Below are 15392 nucleotides of genomic sequence, written 5' to 3'. Positions count from 1 at the left end.
GGACTACTTTAGAGTATATGTCAAAAAATGGCCTTAAATAGAATTAAACATACGTGGATTTTTTTATATAATTAGCAGATATCCACACATGTTCTCCAGTTAGCACTGTATAATGTATCATCTATCGAAAAAAAAAAGAAATCGATCGAGATTTGTATGCATATTCTTTTTCTTTCTTTTTTCCACTACAGGTACAATCTCCTTGAAACCAACTGCTGCGTCAATGTACTGGTCGTACCTAACAAAGGTTCTCTCATCGAACGTCTCCAACAGTTTGGTTCTTGGTGGTCCCATCACAGAGATGCGCCCTATGCTTTTACCGGCTATAGTCCGTGATATTCTGAACAAGACCGTTCGCAGAGAATTCTCAGCAGCCAAGGACATAATCATGGACAACTTTGTTTATAATATCACTGGTTCTTCACTCACCATTCGCCAGAATGTCAATGTGTCAAGCCCGATCATTGCAAATATGTCGGCTTCTCATTATTTCTTCTTGAGCAGAGAGCTTTTTGATCACAAGTTGTCGCTTGCAGCTTCTCAGAGGGGTCTCAACATCTCCAGCGGACTTAACTACTCCATGGTAATGGCCGACTCTGATATGACCATGAAGGCAGAAGGAAACCTGTCTTTCTGCAGATACCTACAAATGAAGTCCTTGACATCAGTTAATGCTACCATTCTTAAGCTCAGTCTGCCATTTGACTTGGAAGCATTCCATAATACCGAAGTTATCAGCCCATTCCTCAACGTCAGTACCATGTCCACAGGTAACGGTGATATTGGGGAAAGTGCAACGCTTAACATGGTTGCAAATCATAATACCACAGTCTCTTCTCGAGTTGGGTCTATGGCAGTCATTGGCGATTTCAGTGTTACTGAGATGCAATCACTTGTTCACTTCGACGCTATTGCCGGATATATGAACTACAATGTTCTCTCTCGTTACATGAATACTTCATTCGACGGTTCTGTTTCCTTGAGCACATTCCGCAAGCTTTTCAAGTTCCAAACAGTTCGTGGCACTGTATCTCATAATATCACAAGCAAACTCATCAACTGGAACGCTGATGGCTACGCTCTCTTGAAGCACTTTAGCACCCTGACTCAGTTTGGAGAGATCAGTACTAGCCTTGATGCCAACCTTCTCAGCAAATTGGTCAATTCAAGTCACAGTTCTGCATTTGCCCTCCGAAACATGGACAGACTCGTGCAGTTTGACGAGCTGTCTGGACACATGAGGAATAATATCACAAGTAGATTTGTCAACAGCACATATGAAACAGAAGTAAACGTCAACAACGTTCAGTCACTGGTTACTTTCAAAAAACTTGAAGGCTCTTCGAATTATGTCATGTCATCTCGCCTTTTGAACGTTACTGCTAACAACACACTCACACTCGATGGGTTCAACAGAGTTTTCGAGTTCGAGAGTATCGCTGGTAACCAAATCTGGTTCATCAAGACTCCTGTTATGAATGCTACCATGGACAATGCCATGACGTTGAGTGGCTTTAGGCGCCTCTTTGACTTCGATGGGGTATCAGGTCGTATTTCTGCCAACATGACATCGCCTGTGGCACAGGCAGTCACCGTCAACACTCTTTTGATCCAGAGAATGGAATCAATGACGAGAGTTGAAGCAATTGCCATTGACTCTAATTCTAACTTCACCAGCCGTCCAGTGAACGTATCCCTCACCCACAACGTTGCTGTGAATACCCATATGTCCTGGCTAAACTTTGACTTGATTTCAGCAAAAACCAACTTTACATCGAAAGTCTTTAACGTGTCAACTTCTGCATTGAATGATATCATCTTTGATGGCGTAAGATCCCTCTTCAACTTCAACGCTATCAGACATTCCATGGAGTTTGTAACCGGCAGTTACTATCTGAACACAAGCATGTCAGAGAGCATCGCACTCGAGAACTTCCAGCGTATCAACCAGTTTGAACTGGCCTCAGTAGAAATGTTTTCGTCGTTCTTTACCTTCCCCCTCAATATGACCTGCCAACAGGCTCACAAGATTGAACGTATGAGTGGATGGTTCCAGTTTCCTCTGGCAGAGAGCCTTGTCATTGGCAACATCACATCCCGTGGACTGAACATGTCAACTTCCTACGTTGGGCGCATTGTAACGATGCGTGGTCCATTTAACTTTGACAGCGGTATTGCCCAACTGCAATATTCTCTGAAGAGCATCATCAATGCAACTGGTGTCCATGAACTTGACGTATCCGTTATGAGGAGTATGTTTGACTTCAACAGCATCAATGGCGAGTCATCCGTTGTGGTAAACACTCCCTTTACTCATATGACTGTAAGAGGTCTGGTCGAGTTTTTCAACTTCTACTCACTCTTCAAATTTGACCGTGTAAACGTGACAACAACAAACATTTTCAGGATCACCCCTCTCAACACCACCTATGTTTCATACGATGCTGGTCTTGTTCTGTTCGGTTTTGACAAATTCAATAAGTTTAACTACATCCGCGGATTCGCCAAAAGTAGTGCTGTTCTCTCGAAGTGGGCCAACTGGACCATGAGCATGGATTCTGACTTCTCTGGCTTTAGGTCCTTCCTTGTCTTTGATCGTATAGTAGTGACAGCACAAAATGAGTTCAGAAATCCACTGTTTGTCACGATATTCAATACTACAAACAATGTCATTGGATCAACTGGATTCCTGACGACTTATGCTGCCAACTCAAGGAACCTTTTCAGCATCTCTTCTCGTATTGCGAAGATCGACACAGGAGCAATTTGGGCAGTGAATGACCTCAAAGGCCTTCTCAGTTTCCGTACGAATAACATCGACATTTTCTTCAACACTTCCTCTCTTCTTCACAAGATGGGGTCTGCTCTTTCCGTCGAGATGAATAACTGGATGAACATTACTCAGTTCGGAAAGTTTGAGGTTAATGTTGGATATGATGTCTTCACCAGGCTTGCACGATGGAACGCCCACTCACACTTCAGGTTGGACGATGTGACTGACGTTCTCACTTACTCCCGAGTAGAGAGCATTGCTTCTTCAAACTTTACAAGCATCATCTCATCCTTTAATGCTAGTCTCCGCGCTTACATTATCGGTCAGTCAGGAATCCTCAACTATGATGAAATGTTTGTGTCTACCGTTGCCAACTTTTCGTCATGGCCATTGAAGGTTGATGGTGCATCTATGCTTAACATCCAGAACATGACAGGGTTCATGAGGTATGACAGCATCTCGAGCTCTGCATCAACTAATGTGACGAACAGAATTTTCAACGCGACTTCTCAGATGAACTTCCAGGCCACCGTAGGAACTGGTCTGTTCAAGGTCCAACGGGCTAACATTACGGGGTCACTATTAGTTGATACACCTCTCACGAGGAAAATCAAAGCAGCTACAACATCTCAGGTGATCAACTCTAGAAAACTGTTTAGTTTTGACGAGGTTGCAATGAGGAATGAGTTCTCTTTCTTGACAGCCATGGTTAATGTGACAGCTAACTCCAATTCGACACTCACCAACTTTGTCAACATTACCAACTTCGAGTCTTCTGAGTCGTCCGCCGAAATGACTGTTGCCAGCAAATATTTCAATTCTTCATCTAGTGGTGTAATGCAAATGCGTGGGTTCCAGAGGCTTTTCACCTTTGACTCAGTGTCTGTCAATAGCTCCATGATGGTCAAAACTATTTTGGCTAATATGACCTCAAAGGCTGGAATGGAAATGCGTGGATTCCAGAAGCTTTTCACCTTTGACTCAGTATCTGTCAATAGCTCCATGATGGTCAAAACTATTTTGGCTAATATGACCTCAAAGGTTGGAATGGAAATGCGTGGATTCCAGAGGCTTTTCACCTTTGACTCAATATATGTCAATAGCTCCATGATGGTCAAAACTATTTTGGCTAATATGACCTCAAAGGCTGGAATGCAAATGCTTGGATTCCAGAGGCTTTTCACGTTTGACAAAGTATCCGCCAACACCTCTATGATTGTCAAGACTGTTATTGCCAATATTACCTCTATGGCTGGAATCGATTTTTCAAACTTCCAACGAATGTTTACATTCGAACGTATCAACAGCTCTGCTGGTGTCAAGTTTACATCTAGGCTTGCATCTATGGACGGCATGACTGGAATGGAACTTATTGATTTCAGAGGACCTACCACATTTGAACGTTTCAACGGCAGCTTCTTGACTAGCTTCAACAGCACTCTTCTGAACAGCTCGAATACTGGCGGATTTTCCATGGAAAACTTCATCTCACTATTCAACTTTAAGAAGGTTGGGCTTTCAATGGAAACAGCCATGCAGAATATGCTCATGAATGTGACAGTAATGACAGACCACAGTATAACAGACTCGTCAAGCTTCTCTAGATTTGTCAAACTGCTATCGCGTTCTGCTGCCACTTTAAACACCAGGTTTGCCAGCGGCAGTGCCATCACCATGCTTGAGCTTCGCAATGTTCAAAACTTGACTAGTTTTGAATCGTTGAACGTCACATCTGGTGCCCGCTTCATCAGCAAACCAGTCACAGCCCTAACTGAGTACATTTATTCAATCAAGAACAAAGCAAGTCTATTTAAGTACAACCAACAGGTCAGCCGCCTCTACAGTGATGTCACGAGCAAGTGGCTCAACAGCACCACCATGGTTGAAATGCAGACGAACAGTTCTCGATCTCTTTTTGGATTTGAAGCTTCCCGAACCCACGGTACCTTTCTTCTCAAAACTCCGATGGGTTTAACACACGTCCATGGGGACTTGAATTTCAATGGCTTCACAAACTTGACACATTTCGACGAAGTTTCTGGCTTGGTTACAGCTAACGTAACAAATCCCCTCTTTGAGACGAGTGGTTACACAAGAGTTTACGTTTCCAGAGGCGCAGGTATCTTCAGCGTCCAAAAAGCACTGACTGATTCATTTGCCAACTTCAAGTCCAAATTTGTGAATACCACTTACCAAAACTCTGCTGTAATTTCCGGTTTGCGAGGCATGAAGTATTCGGCGATCAGTAACCGCTTCAAATTCATCTGGACTGATCCCATGAACGAGATAACCATGAAGAATGGATTTGAAATGACCACACTTAAGGATATGACACAGTTGTTCAATGTCACTTGGGTGAATCCCATGGGAATCGTCTTTATCTCTCAACGGGCTGACTACGAAAACTTGGTCGCTGCTGTGAAGGTGCCTTCTATTGGTATTGTTTCTGCTGGAGCCAACCTTAACACCTATGGAGATACTATGAGAATCTACGTTGATCACCAACTTAAGGTAAGTGTTAAAAAACAAAATACTGGGTGACCATTTCTAATAGCTTACTTCATAACGTGCGAATTTACCACCGATTGCACTTTGCCTGCAGAATGTTACAAGTGTTCCTTAGATAAACAAAACGCTCCTCGAAACACATTGTACTTTTGAGAATTGTTGCACATGTGCATGTATGCTTGCAAGTGACAGTCCACTTTCAGTTACGCTTGTTCTGTTTTCTAACTACAGCAAATCTTTATGGTATTAGACATTGTATTTTTGTCAGTGTACAATCTGAATGTGATTGGTGGTCAAATCTCATAATACACAATAGAATGTGATAATACAAATATGCAGAAACGCGATGTATTTCAGTTGAAGTTAATATCAATCTGCAATCGGAATGTTACATATTAACTTGTTCACCACAGAAGCCTGATGTACACGATAATGGACGACGTGATTGTTCAAGAAACAAATTTTCGCTGACGTCCTGGCATACATAAATAAAGTGGTACTTGAATCTCACTGATTCTATCCTTACAGAGGGATAACTTACAGGCCGTTAACGACATCGCTTGGTTCTTGAGACTTAACGACAGCACAGTGATTTACAGCAACTTCAGCTGGAATCCAGACACCGTTCATGAAATCATTGACATCACCGTAGGCGCCGTCAACAGCACCTTCAACCGTACCATCAACATTGCTAACGGCACCATAGCCAGAATCATGGATATTGCGAATCGCACTCTCACTCATACGAAGAGGATGACCAACTGCACTAAGTGTTTCATGCGTTACTCCTACATGTTGGCCAATGAGACCCTAAGAGCAACGCTGTCACAGCTTAACCAAACCTTCTACAGCCAATACGTGGAACTGAATCAAACCGTCTACGTCCAACTGATGAAGCTGAACGAGACTTTCTACAACCAACTGGAGAGGCTCAATCAGACCATTATCTTTGCTCGCAACAACCCGAAGGATTTCATTAACATGTACGTGAACCTCTCCCGCGTGAACGAGACAGTTGTTAGACTAAACGTCACTCTAAGGGAGTTGTATGCCAAACTCCGCTACAACATCACCCATCCCATGGAGACGTTAGATAATATCAAGGTCCTCATTAAGTATGATCAGCTTCGTGACCAGATAACCTGGATGATGTCTAACAGAGATGTTGTCCAGACAAGGATTCTCGCCGTCCTGGAGGATGTTAGGGCAAATCTAACCTCGGAAGTCATGAAACTTATCACAGACATGAAGGAGTTGGTTCAGTATGACGCCAGGGTCGCTGCTCTCAAGGAGTACATCGAAACACGCTTCAACATTTCCAAGATGCAGGAAAAACTTGAAGAGCTGAAGTTGAAGATTGAGGAGATCAAGCAAATGATGGAGGATCTCAGGCTCACCACTGGCGAGAAAATCAACGCTTTAAAGAAGCAAATCTTGGCACTTGACAGAGAAATGGTCATGACCGAGCTTAAGGTTCGCATGCAGATGATCAAGGACTTCATCGTGTACTACCTCAACAGCACCACATTGAATGCCATTGAATCATCCATCTTCATTGACTACAAGGATGATGCTCAAGTCCAGAATATGATGCGCAAAGTCATCCGTCTGAGACCACGCAATGTCATTGATATTGTAGACAAAGACCGTGTCCTGGAAATTAAAGACAATGTCGTAGAAGGACTTAAGGTGATCAACTCAACCATGTTCCGTTATGTCAACAAAACTTACGTGAACGAGACGGTTGAGGATACACTTCTGATGCTCAGAGAGTGGAACGCTACATTCCATCAATTCGTATACGTTGATATCATCAAAGGTGACGTCAAGATGGTAGTGAACATGACAAGAGAAATGGTAGTAAACATCACGAAGTCTCTTCTCAACTTTACAAAATCTAACATGCGGATCATCAAAACCTATATTCAAGAAAAGTGGGATGTTCGTCCCAGATCAATTGAAGAACTGAAGATGCGCATGACGGAAATGATGATGGAAATGAAAAAGATCATTTCCGGCTACCTCCTAGACCATTACAAAATTGACATTGATGTCATTTATGAGAACATGGTTGAAGGATACATGAAGAGGAAGGTTGATGTTGATGTCATCATCGCCAAGGTGATTGAAATCTCAAAGAATGAAACCCATCCCATCAACATGCTTCCTGTGTGCTACTTCAATAAGACCATCTACCAACTTGTTCAGCCTCCAGTCAACATGACGATGAACCTTACCGTGACGTACAGCAAAATGGCACTCAATTTGACCAAGGTGTACGGAAAGGAAGCAATCAACATGACCAAGGTGTACGGAAATGAAGTAATCAACATGACCAAAGTATACTCTCAAATTGCGTTGGATAAAGGAGTCGCCCTGTCAAAGAAGTATTATCCAATTGTGAAAGAGGCCTTGAAGGAATACAAAGCTCTTGTCATCGAGAAGAGCAAAACTTTCAAAAAGATGGCGATCGTGTATTACAACATGACCAAGGGTAACGTTACCCTATACTATGAGAAGTATGTCCCAATTGTTAACGAGACCATACGTAATTACACGCGCATAGCAACACAAGTCGTCTTTAACTATACCATTGTCGTGCGCAATGTGACCGAGAAGTACATAAACATGACTATCGAGCTGCTTGAGCCTCATGTCCATCCATACCAGGTGATCGTCATGGAGAAATACGACCTGATGAAGGTTCGTGTGGCAGACATGAAGGATCGCATCACGAAACTACCGGCAAAGACAGAACAGTACCTCATGGATATTGCTGAATACCACATCGACCGATACCCCGAATACAAACAAAATACTCTCCAAATGATCGAGGAGGCCAAGCTTAAGCTTGAAGAGCTGAGGGTCAACTTAACTAATCTGCACGGAGTACTGAAGGCTAACCTGACTCGACTCTATCTGAAAGTTAAAGAAAATGTTACAGAGATATACATGCGCTACTCTCAGAAAGCCCAAGAAATGTACCTCCTAAGCACCACCAAACTGAATGAGTACATGCTGACAGCACAGAACAGGTGGATGATGATCAGGCCAGTTATGGTGAACAAATCTTTGGAGCTGTTTAACGCCACCAAGCTCAGGATAAACGAGACAATTGATCTTGCAATCTTCATGGCCAAAGATGAGTTCTCCCTGATCAATGAACTACCAATAAGAGCCTTGGATAAGACTATCTTTGATTTGGCCGTTGATCTGAGGGATATGATGATGCAGTTTGTTGACAGCGCCAAAATGTCCATCAAGGATAGGAAGAGTGCTCTCAACATCTATCCCGTGCAGTATTTCAACATGACCATCTTTGAGGTAATTTTCTAAATGAGATTAATATGTGCGCTTTTCCGTTGCACATTTCAATAAATTGTATAGGAAAATTCAGATTGTTCAGATATCTATTCAATACTATCGGTAAAAAAAAGTGGCAATCAACAACAGTACTATTGTAAGCAACAGGATGCAAAATACACTGGGTACTTGCAGAGCAAAATGACATGCAAGCCACTAAAAATTGGTCATGAGTATTGAATTAATTGATAGTCTTGTAATAATTTGTTGTTCGACAATGATACTGTAATAGTAACGCTGGTATTGCATTCTGCGAGATAAGCTCAAAGTCAAAATTCCGTCAAAACGTGACGTTGTGATGGGCCACATATACAGAACAGCATTGATGCATCAATCTATTTCTTTTGTTGTCGCTGTTGTTGTACGCTCAAATACAGGGGGTGACTTGAAAACGAACTAAGTTTGTTTATTTTGTTATCAATGTACTAGGCTGGAAACTTCACCTACGGCAAAATGTTGGTGGCCACTAACCTCACGAAATTCTACACCAACAAGACTCTGGTCTGGGCCAACAACACCCTGGTTGCTGCCAACAAGACAGTCTTTGACGTCCTCATCCTTACCAACAAAACCGTACGAGAGGTCATCATCCCTTACGTCAACCAAACCACACGTGATCTGGTTTGTCTTCCTAAAACCGCACTCGCTTCCTGCCTTGGAATGTCACTCTTAATGAAACTCTCGGCTTCCTGAATGAAAAACTCTCAGCTTCTTGAATGAGACTTCCGTCATCCTGATGGGCAAGGCAAAACGAAAACCTACATCATGGTCCAAACCAGACTTATTGATACGTGGAGGAAATATCACTTCCGTGGAGAGCATCAAACATGATGAAGATGTACCTTAACACGACCAAGAACCTCATAGTCCCACCTACGCTCGCGTTTGCCAACGAGACGATCTTCATTCTGCGAAACAAGAGTGGTCAATCTCGTCATCTACATCAGGGATGAGACTCCTCTACTTAACCTGACGAAGGAGTATGCTCTTCTTGCAAAGAACATCACAAAGGATTCTATCTTCAGAGCAAGGAACTTTTTCCAAGCTATCGATGGATTATGCTCGCAACATGACGACGTACATGGTGACATTCATCAATGGTACTGCAAGAAAACCTCACCATGGAATATGTGACCTACATCAATAATACCATGCCTGGTAAGAAGTATAGCAGTATATCTAAAAACTGTGCTGGAGAATATAGCAATGTCAAAGCACATTTTTTGATGTTTTAACCCGAAATCATGACATTTTTTTCTTCAAAGTAAGAGTTTTTTTGTTTTTGTTTAAAATGCCTACATAGAGCGTTTCTTTATGTTAGGAGCACATATTTTTTTGGAACAAAACAAGTTTTAAACGCATTAAAAATGGAGGAAAGAATGTACTCGCTTTCCTATGTATGTGCTACTAGGAGTAGGAGCGTTATGCACATTAATTTTTATTTTTGTCAATGCTACAGGCTGGATGATCCGCTACTACGAGATAGACCAAATCCCAGCCAAGGTCCGTGTGAAACCTTGCCGCCCTTGAACCAGTCAAGATAGCCAAAAAATTTGACCGCCTATGCCATCAACCGGCACCCTCTTCATGACCGAAGTGGCTCTGAAACCGCAGTGAAGCGCTCACAAGGTACGCCGTCAACAAGACTCGCGTGGTTACACAGTTTTGCACTTGACAGGACCCGTGATCTCACCAAAGAAGCCATCAATCGCACTCGCACTCTCATCAGGGACACTCTGAATACCATCGGTCGTCTTGATGATCACAGCTTTGCCATGAAACATCTCTCATCCATTTAACTGGACAAGCTTCAGAACCATCCCTAAGCTGAGCAAACAGTCCAAAATCCAGTACATGAAGGTAAATTATTTGTGTTTGTGTAAAGTGTTTGCGTTGCATATCAAATCATTTTGTGTGTGTGTGTGTGTGTGTGTGTGCAGAAATGATACAATTTTGCATTGGCTTTTCTTGTCTTTCAAAGAACGACCAAAAATAAACCCACTGGATCTTTTAAAAAGCTTCTCTAGATGAGAGACAGAAGTTTTTATATCGCATTTTTACATATACTTTCTTTCAAAGAGAATTCTTCATAAATACTGTACTTGCTTTGAAACCACCGTAGTTATCTACCATTTTTATTCCTCTTCTAGCTACGAACATTTTTCCATTCAGTGTTTATGAAACGATGGTTTCATTTAACATAACCTTTCACCATCTTTTTTCCCTCACAGGACAAAATGAGCCAGCTTAACCAGACAGTTGTTGTTTCCTGTCTTGATTAAGATCACTGATCTTCGTCAAAAACTTGACGGATCAATACTTCAAAAATATCAGCCATGGTCAAAGAATTCTATAAGTTACAGAAGCCCATCATCGACGAGAAGATCAGGGAATACAGTGTAAAGATCCAGGAAAAGATTAGGGAATACAAGAATATTCTCAAAGAGTACAAGAGGTTGCTTGAGGACAGATGGGAGAATGAATGGAAGCCTACTCTTCTTGAGAAGAAGGAGGAGATAATCAGCAAATGGGAAGATGAGATCAAGCCTTACCTTCTTGAGAAGAAAGAGGAGATAATCAGCAAATGGAAGATGAGATCAAACCTACATTCGACGCATTAGTAGCCAACGCTACCATGATTGTCAAGGACCCAGAGCTTCTGAGCAACCTGATGAAGAATGTAACCTACTTCAAGGATGAATATCTGCCCGAGCTGAGGAGGTATATCGTGGAAGAGAAGTACCCAGAGATGAAGAGTTACATCGTTGACGAGATATATCTGATATAAAGGAGGAGCTGATTTTCAGATATGAACTTGCTAAAGAGATGTTTGAAGAGTTCAAAGACAACGTCACATTGTTCCTTGAAGACATGCAGCTCCAACTCGAGAACCTGAGAGTGAAGGGAGACGAGATGTGGAACGAGCTCAAGGACAGGAGTTCTCAGCTGAGGGAAAATTGGCCAGCGACATACAAAAAGCTTAAGGCAGACCTCGAGGACGTCAAGATTCAACTGATGGCTAAGTTCACCAAACTGGTCAACAAAGATTCTCTCCATCCTCAAAGAACTTCACATCCCTGTTGAAACCCTTCCTCTCGAGCGCATCACTCTGTACAACCCATGGAAATGTGAGTAGTAGTGTAGAAGTAATTCATGGTTGCAAATCATATGAGTGTCGTACGTATCGCCAATAGCAGCCTCAGTTTAATTTCAGTTGCCATGTTCTTGCAATAGTCGATACGGATTGCTTTGTCAGCACAGTTGCAAATGACACTCCAAAATACATGTAATTAAAAGCTTCTTAAATTTTGGTTTCGATAATAATATTGCAATATGCTAAACAATCCTATTTCGGACCATAGCTTCTTAACTTTTGGTTTCAATAATATCATTCAAATATGCTAAACAATTATATTTCGGCAGACACTGCGATGATCTTCGGGGACACCAACGTGATGACCTTCGATGGAAAGGTTTACAGCGTGCCACCATACTACGATGAACAGCAGACTTACATCCTCGCTCACGACTTCGTCGATCGCAACTTCTCCCTGCTCGTCCAGAAGAGTTGCATCACTCTTTTGGTACGCAACATGAGCGTTGCCGTGGACGACCAAATGGTAGTATACATCGACGGAGAGCCAACATTCAAGGAGCTTCCTTACCAGACACCAGTCAGCAAAGAGCTGACAATCATGCGCAAGGGTCCATGGGTCAACGTTACCACATCATCTGGTATGGCTCTTTTGTGCCACAGTGACCACTTCCTGTGCATCTTCCATCTGAGCGGCTGGTACCACGGCAAATCTCGAGGACTTCTCGGCAACGTTGACACTGAATACCACAACGAGTTTGTGCTTCCTACGGGCGAGATCACAACTGACCTGGTTGAGTTTGTACGTTCATACGACGTCTCACCAGCCTCTAACCCCAGAAATGTTGTCCCGTCCCGCTTTGGGTCATGCGCGGCTGACTATGAGATGTGCAGAGCCCTCTTCCTTGACGACACTTCCGTCTTGAAGGAGACATTCAGCATCATAAATAAAACTGAGGTCTACAACTTCTGCATCGAAGATACCAAACAATGCCTGCAGACTTGTCGGATCTCCAGCGCAGTGGTCACTCTTGGCAAGGAGTTGGGCATGAACGTCAGCTACGTACCAGAATGCTGTGAGTATCATTGGATCAGATTGCCTCATTTCTTTATAAACAGAAGATTCAAAAAATCAAAAGATTTTCGAATACATCACGAAATATCTCCTGAGTAATCAAATCATCTTTCTCAATGAAATCACAGCAAAAGTTATCTTTTAACTGCTTGAACTGAAACATCTAAATAAGCAAAAGAAAATGGTGTTCACTCTTGAAGATTTATTACCTGTATTACAAATGCTCGTTCTCTCTCTGAAATAAAGTGATCTATAACTCTCGTTTTTTGCCACACAGTGAGTTGCAATATCGGGGATGTTACTCAGGAGAACGGAAGACCTGTGACCTCTGCAGATATCATCTTCGTTATATCCGAGACTTTTGCTATGGCTGAGGACAACTCCATTCAGAGTACCCTGAGGACCATTGTCAATCGCATCAGCAGCAAGCTTGGCGCGTTCAACGTCACAAACGTGAAGTTTGGTGTCACAGCGTTCGGTGGAGCCGACATCCACGGCAAGTCCCACACCCATACTGCCTGTGGACATCTGATGGAGAGCAGCGTTGAATGCCTCAACAGCGGAATCGACAGTCTCGTCTTCCAGGGTGCTAGACCAATCGATGCCATGCAGGCCGTTGAATACGCGGCTCATTATCCATTCCGCAAGGACGCTGCTAAGATCCTCATCCTCATCACGGACGAGGAGCTGATGGTACGTTGTTTTGAATGCTCCTAATACTGAAAATGTCAGGCTGTTCTGTACTGAAAGTCAATAGAACTTTTCAGACCCGCTGTTTATGTCCAATGGAAGACAGTTTTGTACTAGTTTAATATAAACCTGACCGATCCAAAGTCGTTTACCGACGGAGAATATAAATAGTTTGAATCATTGGGTAAACTTCTGTGAAATGCATTTTCTCGCAAAGGAAAAAGAAACGCCAAATGTTCGTATTTCATGTACGTCAGAAAAACCGACAAGAATGCTCCATAGTCATGTCGATATCATGTCTTCTTTCTCACTTTTCTAATATAGGAGGAGAGTGGCAAGCCATGGGACTTCCTCTTCAACATCAACACATCTCTGCCAGCAATCCAGCAACTTCTTGACCGCCAGGGCATAACTTTCAACGTCTTCTCATCCTACCCAACCCTGAACAAGAAGACCACCGAGTCACCAATCCTTGGTGTTAACTACCTCGGGAAGCAGGTCATCAGAAAGAAGAGCAGCGGCGAAGAAGGCATCGACCGACTTGCCATCCCCAAGGGACAGTACGCCAAACTCGCAACTGCTACTCGCGGTGAGCATCGTTGGTCATTTCTTTCTATTAATATTGCGATAGTCGAAAGTGACCTCCCTCTCTGATGATTTGCTGATGGCAAGGAATAACGCCATCAATCAAAAGGGAAATGTCCCCCCTTTCATATCTACCGCACTGTGGCATAGTGGATAAGACTCCTGACTCCCAATCGGAGGACCCGAGTTCGAATCCCGCCTAGTGCTTTACGTCCTTGGACAAGATGTTTTTACACACCATGTCCCTCTCGACCCAGGTGTAGAAATAGGTACCTGGCAACGCTAGGGTAATGATAATGGCAGGGCCTCTGGTAGAGAAGTGGCAACACTGAAGAGGCTACCCTGGATGAATAAGACCTTATTATTATCATACTGTTTTGCTGGTTAACAGAGTAGTTTCTTTCCGCAAAGAGCCGTTGATAACATAAGAAAAATGCTACTTATGCATGAGGTATGTATAGTTTCAGGCGAATCTATGTATCACTAATTACCAAACATCTCTCTGCCTTTTCAGCAACAGCAACAACAACAAAAAAAATCATAGGTTGATTACGTGCGCTGATTTATTGTTGTGTGATTATTGAAAATTTGTCTGATGAGTGCATGTCCGCTGATTTTTTTTTTCTTCCTCCAGGCTCCATTATGGGTGTCTACTGGCTCCAGAGCGGCCACCGTGACTTGACCTACATGTTCCCCAGGCTCATCTGGAAGCAGGTGCAACCCCAGTTCAACGGTGAGGTGGATTACAGGTGTAGCTGCACCCTTGGAGTCTACGGAGAGGCTCGTGAGGAGTGTCGCATTACCCGCTTCGTTGACGGAGTGTTCTAAACACGTCTCCCAGTGCAAACAGTATATTAAAGGAAGAAAAAAAATAACAAGTTCTCAAAATTACAATAATGTTCTAAAATTTTCGTTATGTCCTTTTATCGCAACAATTCTACATCCAGTGGACTGAGAAATTGTTTCCCATCTTATCTGTCATTACACAGGGTACGAACTTCCTTTTAACTTTTTAAGTATGAATACAGTGTTTTGAGTGGCTACGAAGTAGTCAACTTTTCAAAAAGGTATCTTTTTTACTTACTGGATTTGTCCCTCGACGACGATTCTGTATTGCTTGTACGGACAAATATTTCGCTATAAAAATGGTTAATTAATGTCAATTTTTATATCAAAGTTATGAGAGCACGGACTGGACTCTCGCCATCAGTGACCCCAGGCATTATGAAATAAGTCGGGTATTACTAATTTTTACTGAAGTTACAAGTTGGTCATACAAAAAAAAAAAAAAATGACTGAAGCAT

General features: G+C 42.6%; 1 pseudogene; it reads left to right on the top strand.

The window, feature by feature from the left end:
• LOC139729911 (uncharacterized) overlaps positions 1-14916 on the top strand; it is a 28220-nt pseudogene extending 13304 nt beyond the window's left edge.
• The last annotated feature ends 476 nt before the right edge of the window (positions 14917-15392 follow it).

The sequence above is a fragment of the Diadema antillarum genome, unplaced genomic scaffold, assembly GCF_040938485.1.
Source record: "Diadema antillarum isolate AM-2024a unplaced genomic scaffold, OU_Dant_1.0 seq00000269_RagTag, whole genome shotgun sequence".
In the NCBI taxonomy this organism is placed as follows: Eukaryota; Metazoa; Echinodermata; class Echinoidea; order Diadematoida; family Diadematidae; genus Diadema; species Diadema antillarum.
This window is presented reverse-complemented; position numbering and strand designations above follow the sequence as displayed.